Genomic DNA, 7150 nt, shown 5'->3' on the forward strand with positions numbered 1-7150 from the left:
GGAAGTGCCTTTAATTGGGTCACACTGTCTGTTTCGAAGGGTTAAAAAAGTCACATCTCTCCAAAACTTCATATGTGTGACTAGGTAACCCTTCTGAACTGTAAATCAGTCATTAATCCCAACCGATGTCAAAGAAAAGCTCCCTCACACACACACAGGAAGGATGGAGTGATAAAGTGCGGTGCTTAAAGACACAGAGAGCAGGAAATGGCATTAACATAATCCCTAGGCCGTACCGAGTTCAACGAGATATCCCGCTTGACCGTAGCTCACTCGGTCTAGGCGCAGCGACCATTAGAATAGTAGGCCCAAAATGAAGCCTGCCCCACAATGTCATTTGATTTTGGGTGAGAGTGAGAGAACCGTTAGAGTGAGAAGAAAAATTCCACCACAGGAATGTTCCTAAGGTCCTCCCGATCCGTGCTAGCCTAACCTTGACCGTGTGGCATTAACCCTTAATAGTTTAAAGAAGGTGTTTACATCAAACAGTTTGCATTGACTTCTCTCCCCATAGGAATACATTGCCTGCACCCCTAATTTCAACCTGAAGTCTATATGGGTTATGAATGCCGTATGAACCTGTCTTCGGTACCAGTCCATCAGGCCACTATGAGGTCTACCTGTGTTGATTCTAAGCCTCCTGGACCAACCGGAAGTGGTTAAAATCACCCTAAAAGTGTTTACCCATACCCTGCCTGCAGTTTGACAGACATAGTGCATTCAAGCCTGTGTAAATCAGTCAGTTCTTAACGTAAAGACTTAAAACTCAGGATTCTGTAAGTGGCTATGTCAATCAAGACACGTGTTTACTTATAGCTTCCTGTGCCAACCGGAAGTGCCTTTAATTGGGTCACACTGTCTGTTTCGAAGGGTTAAAAAAGTCACATCTCTCCAAAACTTCATATGTGTGACTAGGTAACCCTTCTGAACTGTAAATCAGTCATTAATCCCAACCGATGTCAAAGAAAAGCTCCCTCACACACACACAGGAAGGATGGAGTGATAAAGTGCGGTGCTTAAAGACACAGAGAGCAGGAAATGGCATTAACATAATCCCTAGGCCGTACCGAGTTCAACGAGATATCCCGCTTGACCGTAGCTCACTCGGTCTAGGCGCAGCGACCATTAGAATAGTAGGCCCAAAATGAAGCCTGCCCCACAATGTCATTTGATTTTGGGTGAGAGTGAGAGAACCGTTAGAGTGAGAAGAAAAATTCCACCACAGGAATGTTCCTAAGGTCCTCCCGATCCGTGCTAGCCTAACCTTGACCGTGTGGCATTAACCCTTAATAGTTTAAAGAAGGTGTTTACATCAAACAGTTTGCATTGACTTCTCTCCCCATAGGAATACATTGCCTGCACCCCTAATTTCAACCTGAAGTCTATATGGGTTATGAATGCCGTATGAACCTGTCTTCGGTACCAGTCCATCAGGCCACTATGAGGTCTACCTGTGTTGATTCTAAGCCTCCTGGACCAACCGGAAGTGGTTAAAATCACCCTAAAAGTGTTTACCCATACCCTGCCTGCAGTTTGACAGACATAGTGCATTCAAGCCTGTGTAAATCAGTCAGTTCTTAATGTAAGGACTTAAAACTCAGGATTCTGTAACAGCATACCCCAATGAGGATATGTGTTGATTTATAGCTTCCTGTGCCAACCGGAAGTGCAATAATTGGTGTCTCAGGGGCTGTTTCGAGGGGTTAAAAACGTCTGATCTTTCCAAAACTTCATATGTGTGATTAGGCAACCCCCATGAACTGTAAATCAGTCATTTTTCCCAAAAAATTCAAAGGAAAAAAAAATCACACTAAAACACAACTTGGAAGGAGGGACGTATTGGGGTGCGTAGAGACAGACATTGGCTGCAATAGTTAGCTTTGTTCGAGCTAAAAAAGAACCGTCAGACCTAGAGTTCTGAAACTTTAGAAACCTGTTCTAGACCTCCCGTCGATGGTGCGTGGTGAGTTACGTGGCTCTAGAAGGTTCTCGGACCGAGAAACAGCCTCGTACATTTGCAATACTTTCAATTAATTTTTGCATCACGAAAATGACGACATTTAGAAATGCCCCAGAGTCGCAAGACTAGGTGCATTGCGAACGTCTCGGCCCATATAGACAGACCCCAACGTTTCTGCCCGATAGCTCATTCAAGGACCCCGTAGCAAGTCATGGAAAATAGTGGATTTTCAGCACCAATTAGGGTTTTTCTCGGACACCAAATGACCTATCGTGCCGAAACTTGGGATTCGGGGTCGCCTCAGCTAGGCCAACAGATAACATAAGAAATGGACCCGCAGCTAGAACGTAACTACGTGTTTTATGGTTTTTTTTATGGTTTGAACCGAAGGCGTTGTGAATTTTGGGCCAGCTCTGAAGTATGTAATAGTTGGCTACTAAACGAGTTGGAAAAAGTGGGTTTGGTGTCAGTTTGTATCAGTTTGGTGGTCAGAATGATATCTAATTGACTGATGGACTCTTGTCCACTTGACTCTTGTACATTTGCAATATGTTTAAACAGTGAGGTACCATCACCAAAAGCAACATTCTGAAATCTACCCTAACGAGCGATTGAGATGAACCAGAATCACTGCAAAGCCACCCCGAGTTCATCGGGCCAGTCAATTTCACATTCATGCAGGATTTTTATAGCATGACAAATTCGTGATGGTACCTGCCCATTGAAACATATTGCAAATGCACAGTGACTTTGAAAAAGTAAGGAAACATAAACAAATGGACATAATGAAATCAACATTTTTTTTATTTTTGGGTGACCAGTTGCACGTGCATTTGCAATATGATTCTATAGTGAAAAAACATCACCAAAAGCGACATTCTGAAATCAACCCAAACGAGCGATTGAGATGACCCAGAATCACTGCAAAGCCATCCCGAGTTCATCGGGCCAGTCAATTTCACATTCCTGCAGGATTTTTCTAGCATGACAAATTCGTGATGGTACCTGCCCATTAAAACATATGGCAAATGCACAGTGATTTTGAAAAAGTAAGGAAACATAAACAAAAAAAATAAAAATAAACATTTTTTGGGTTACCAGTTGCACATTTTAGATCACCAGTTGCACATTTCAGGTCACCAGTTGCACGGAGGAAAATCGTTACTTTTGACTTTGACTTTTGACTTCCTATGACATCATATTGCAAATGGAGAAAACATATGCCTTATGCACAAGTAAAACAAAAATAAATATGATAATACAAGTTGACAAAGGTATAGTTTGAGCAAAGTAAAGTTTGAATTTTGAGCATGACAAATTCGTGATGGTACCTGCCCATTAAAACATATTGCAAATGCACAGTGACTTTGAAAAAGTAAGGAAACATAAACAAAAAAAATCTAAATTTTTTTTGGGGGGGTTACCAGTTGCACATTTTAGGTCACCAGTTGCACATTTCAGGTCACCAGTTGCACATTTCAGATCACCAGTTGCACGGAGGAAAATCGTTACTTTTGACTTTGACTTTTGACTTCCTATGACATCATATTGCAAATGGAGAAAACATATGCCTTATGCACAAGTAAAACAAAAAGAAATATGATAATACAAGTTGACAAAGGTATAGTTTGAGCAAAGTAAAGTTTGAATTTTGAGCATGACAAATTCGTGATGGTACCTGCCCATTAAAACATATTGCAAATGCACAGTGACTTTGAAAAAGTAAGGAAACATAAACAAAAAAAATAAAAATATATTTTTTTGGGGTTACCAGTTGCACATTTTAGATCACCAGTTGCACATTTCAGATCACCAGTTGCACGGAGGAAAATCATTACTTTTGACTTTGACTTTTGACTTCCTATGACATCATATTGCAAATGGAGAAAACATATGCCTTATGCACAAGTAAAAAAATATATATATATGATAATAAAGTATGACTAAAGTATGTTGATAAAGTTCTTATACATGTGTAATTGACACAAAAATCGAAAGAATTTTGAAAAACGGTCCAGAAAGCACTTTTTTAACCTTTCTGATCTCCCCATCCCGGATCCGGGATCGTGAATACAGACTCAAGCTCATTACCATAACGCAACGTTAACTATTCATGAAAATCGCAAATGAAATGAAATAAATATGCTAGCTCTCAAGCTTAGCCTTTTGTTAACAACACTGTCATCTCAGATTTTCAAAATATGCTTCTCAACCATTGCAAAACAAGCATTTGTGTAACAGTATTGATGGCTAACGTAGCATTTAGCATTAGCATTCAGCTGGCAACATTTACACAAAAAAACAGAAAAGCATTCAAATAAAATCATTTACCTTTGAAGAACTTCAGATGTTTTCAATGAGGAGACTCTCAGATAGCAAATGTTCAGTTTTTCCTGAAAGATTATTTGTTTAGGACAAATCGCTCCTTTTTCTGCGTCACGTTTAGCTATGAAAAAACCCCTGTATCCAGGATTGTGTAAATCTATCAGCAAGCTCATTAGCATAACACAACGTTAACTATTTATGAAAATCGCAAATGAAATGAAATAAATATGCCATCTCTCAAGCTTAGCCTTTTGTAAACAACACTGTCATCTCAGATTTTCAAAATATGCTTCTCAACCATAGGAAAACAATCATTTGTGTAAAAGTAGCTAGCTAGCGTTAGCATTTCGCGTTAGCATTTAGCGTTAGCATTAGCGTTAGCATCCAGCACGCAACATTAACAAAAACATAAAAGCCTTCAAATAAAATCATTTACCTTTGAAGAACTTCTGATGTTTTCAATGAGGATACTCTCAGTTAGATAGCAGATGCTCAGTTTTTCCAAAAAGATTCCTTGTGTATTAGAAATAGCTCCGTTTTATACATCACATTTGGCTACCAAAAAAAATCCGAAAATTCAGTCCTCAAAACGCAAACTTTTTTCCAAATTAACTCCATAATATCGACTGAAAATATGGCAAACGTTGTTTAGAATCAATCATCAAGGTGTTTTTCACATATCTCTTCATTGATACATCGTTCTTGGACACATGCTTTCTCCCCTGAATCAAATGGTAAAGTAGAAGCAGCTGGCAATTGCGCAACGAATTCGACGCAGGACACCAGGCGGACACTTGGAAAATGTAGTCTCTTATGGTCAATCTTCCAATGATATGCCTACAAATACGTCACAATGCTGCTAAGACCTTGGGCGAACGACAGAAAGTGTAGGCTCATTCGTTGCGCAATCACAGCCATATAAGGAGAGAATGGAAAACAGAGCTTCAGAAATTCTGCTAATTCCTGGGTGATGCATCATCTTGGTTTCGCCTGTAGAATGAGTTCTGGGGCACATACAGACAAAATCTTTGCAGATTCTGAAACTTCAGAGTGTTTTCTTTCCAAAACTGTCAAGAATATGCATAGTCGAGCATCTTTTCGTGACAAAATATCGCGCTTAAAACGGGAACGTTTTTTATCCAAAAATGAAATAGCGCCCCTAGAGCTCTAACTTAAGGATGTGTGAAGTTTTTTACCAAATTTTGACATTTTTGACTTTTGACTTCCTATGAAATCATATTGCAAATGGCCAAAACATGTGCCTTATGCGCATGTAATTAAAAAAATAATAATTATGATGACAAAAGTATATTCATACAGTTCTTACACATGTGTAATTGACAAAAAAATCGAAAGAATTTCGAAAAAAGGTCCAGAAAACACTTTTTTAAGGGGTGCTAAGTTTTTTTTTTTAAATCCTTTTTTCAAAATTTTGCTTTTGGATGTTGACTTGGGTTGCATTTGCAATATGAAAAACCCCGGTGGAACGCACACGCCCCCTATTGGATTTTTGAAGTGTTACAATTGGCAATTGCCATATGGCATTTGCAATATACTTTGCATGAATCAACGCCAAATTGGGTGGTATTGGACATCGTGTATATGGTTTGTCCAATGCCAATCTTTTGCCATTCATTTTTGTCCAAATCAGGGGGGTATTCCCTTACTAAATAAATGCACCTTGGTCTCAGCATTGACTCCCTGTCTAAATAAAGAGACCTTGGTCTGAGCATTGACTCCCTGTCTAAATAAATAGACCTTGGTCTCATCATTGACTCCCTGTCTAAATAAATAGACATTGGTCTCAGCATTGACTCTCTGCCTAAATATATAGACATTGGTCTCAACATTGACTCCCTGTCTAAATAAATAGACCTTGGTCTCAGCATTGACTCCCTGTCTAAATAAATAGACCTTGGTCTCAGCATTGACTCCCTGTCTAAATAAAGAGACCTTGGTCTCAGCATTGACTCCCTGTCTAAATAAAGAGACATTGGTCTCAGCATTGACTCCCTGTCTAAATAAATATACCTTGGTCTCAGCATTGACTCCCTGTCTAAATAAAGAGACCTTGGTCTCAGCATTGACTCCCTGTCTAAATAAATAGACCTTGGTCTCAGCATTGACTCCCTGTCTAAATAAATAGACCTTGGTCTCAGCATTGACTCCCTGTCTAAATAAAGAGACCTTAGTCTCAGCATTGACTCCCTGTCTAAATAAATAGACCTTGGTCTCATCATTGACTCCCTGTCTAAATAAATAGACATTGGTCTCAGCATTGACTCTCTGCCTAAATATATAGACATTGGTCTCAGCATTGACTCCCTGTCTAAATAAATAGACCTTGGTCTCAGCATTGACTCCCTGTCTAAATAAATAGACCTTGGTCTCAGCATTGACTCCCTGTCTAAATAAAGAGACCTTGGTCTCAGCATTGACTCCCTGTCTAAATAAAGAGACATTGGTCTCAGCATTGACTCCCTGTCTAAATAAATATACCTTGGTCTCAGCATTGACTCCCTGTCTAAATAAAGAGACCTTGGTCTCAGCATTGACTCCCTGTCTAAATAAATAGACCTTGGTCTCAGCATTGACTCCCTGTCTAAATAAATAGACCTTGGTCTCAGCATTGACTCCCTGTCTAAATAAATAGACCTTGGTCTCAGCATTGACTCCCTGTCTAAATAAAGAGACCTTGGTCTCAGCATTGACTCCCTGTCTAAATAAAGAGACCTTGGTCTCAGCATTGACTCCCTGTCTAAATAAATAGACCTTGGTCTCAGCATTGACTCCCTGTCTAAATAAAGAGACCTTGATCGCAGCATTGACTACATTTTTAAATAAATAGACCTTAGTCTCAGCATT

The 7150-nt window shown here is 39.5% G+C and overlaps 1 long non-coding RNA gene across 2 annotated transcripts in view; it reads right to left on the reverse strand.

The window, feature by feature from the left end:
• The window catches only part of LOC149984205 (uncharacterized), a 98975-nt gene extending 93590 nt beyond the window's left edge, over positions 1–5385 (reverse strand). The window contains exons 1-2 of one of the 2 annotated variants that reach the window (XR_016491517.1): positions 4722–5383; positions 4292–4353 (exon numbers count right to left, since the gene is read on the reverse strand). This is a non-coding gene — a long non-coding RNA (uncharacterized LOC149984205). Of the gene's footprint in view, positions 1–4291; positions 4354–4721 lie in introns of both variants that reach the window. The other variant, XR_016491518.1, reaches the window with a different exon arrangement.
• Positions 5386–7150: the final 1765 nt, after the last annotated feature.

Source organism: Oncorhynchus mykiss, chromosome 3 (assembly GCF_057628025.1).
Source record: "Oncorhynchus mykiss isolate SJ-2025 chromosome 3, ASM5762802v1, whole genome shotgun sequence".
NCBI lineage: Eukaryota > Metazoa > Chordata > Actinopteri > Salmoniformes > Salmonidae > Oncorhynchus > Oncorhynchus mykiss.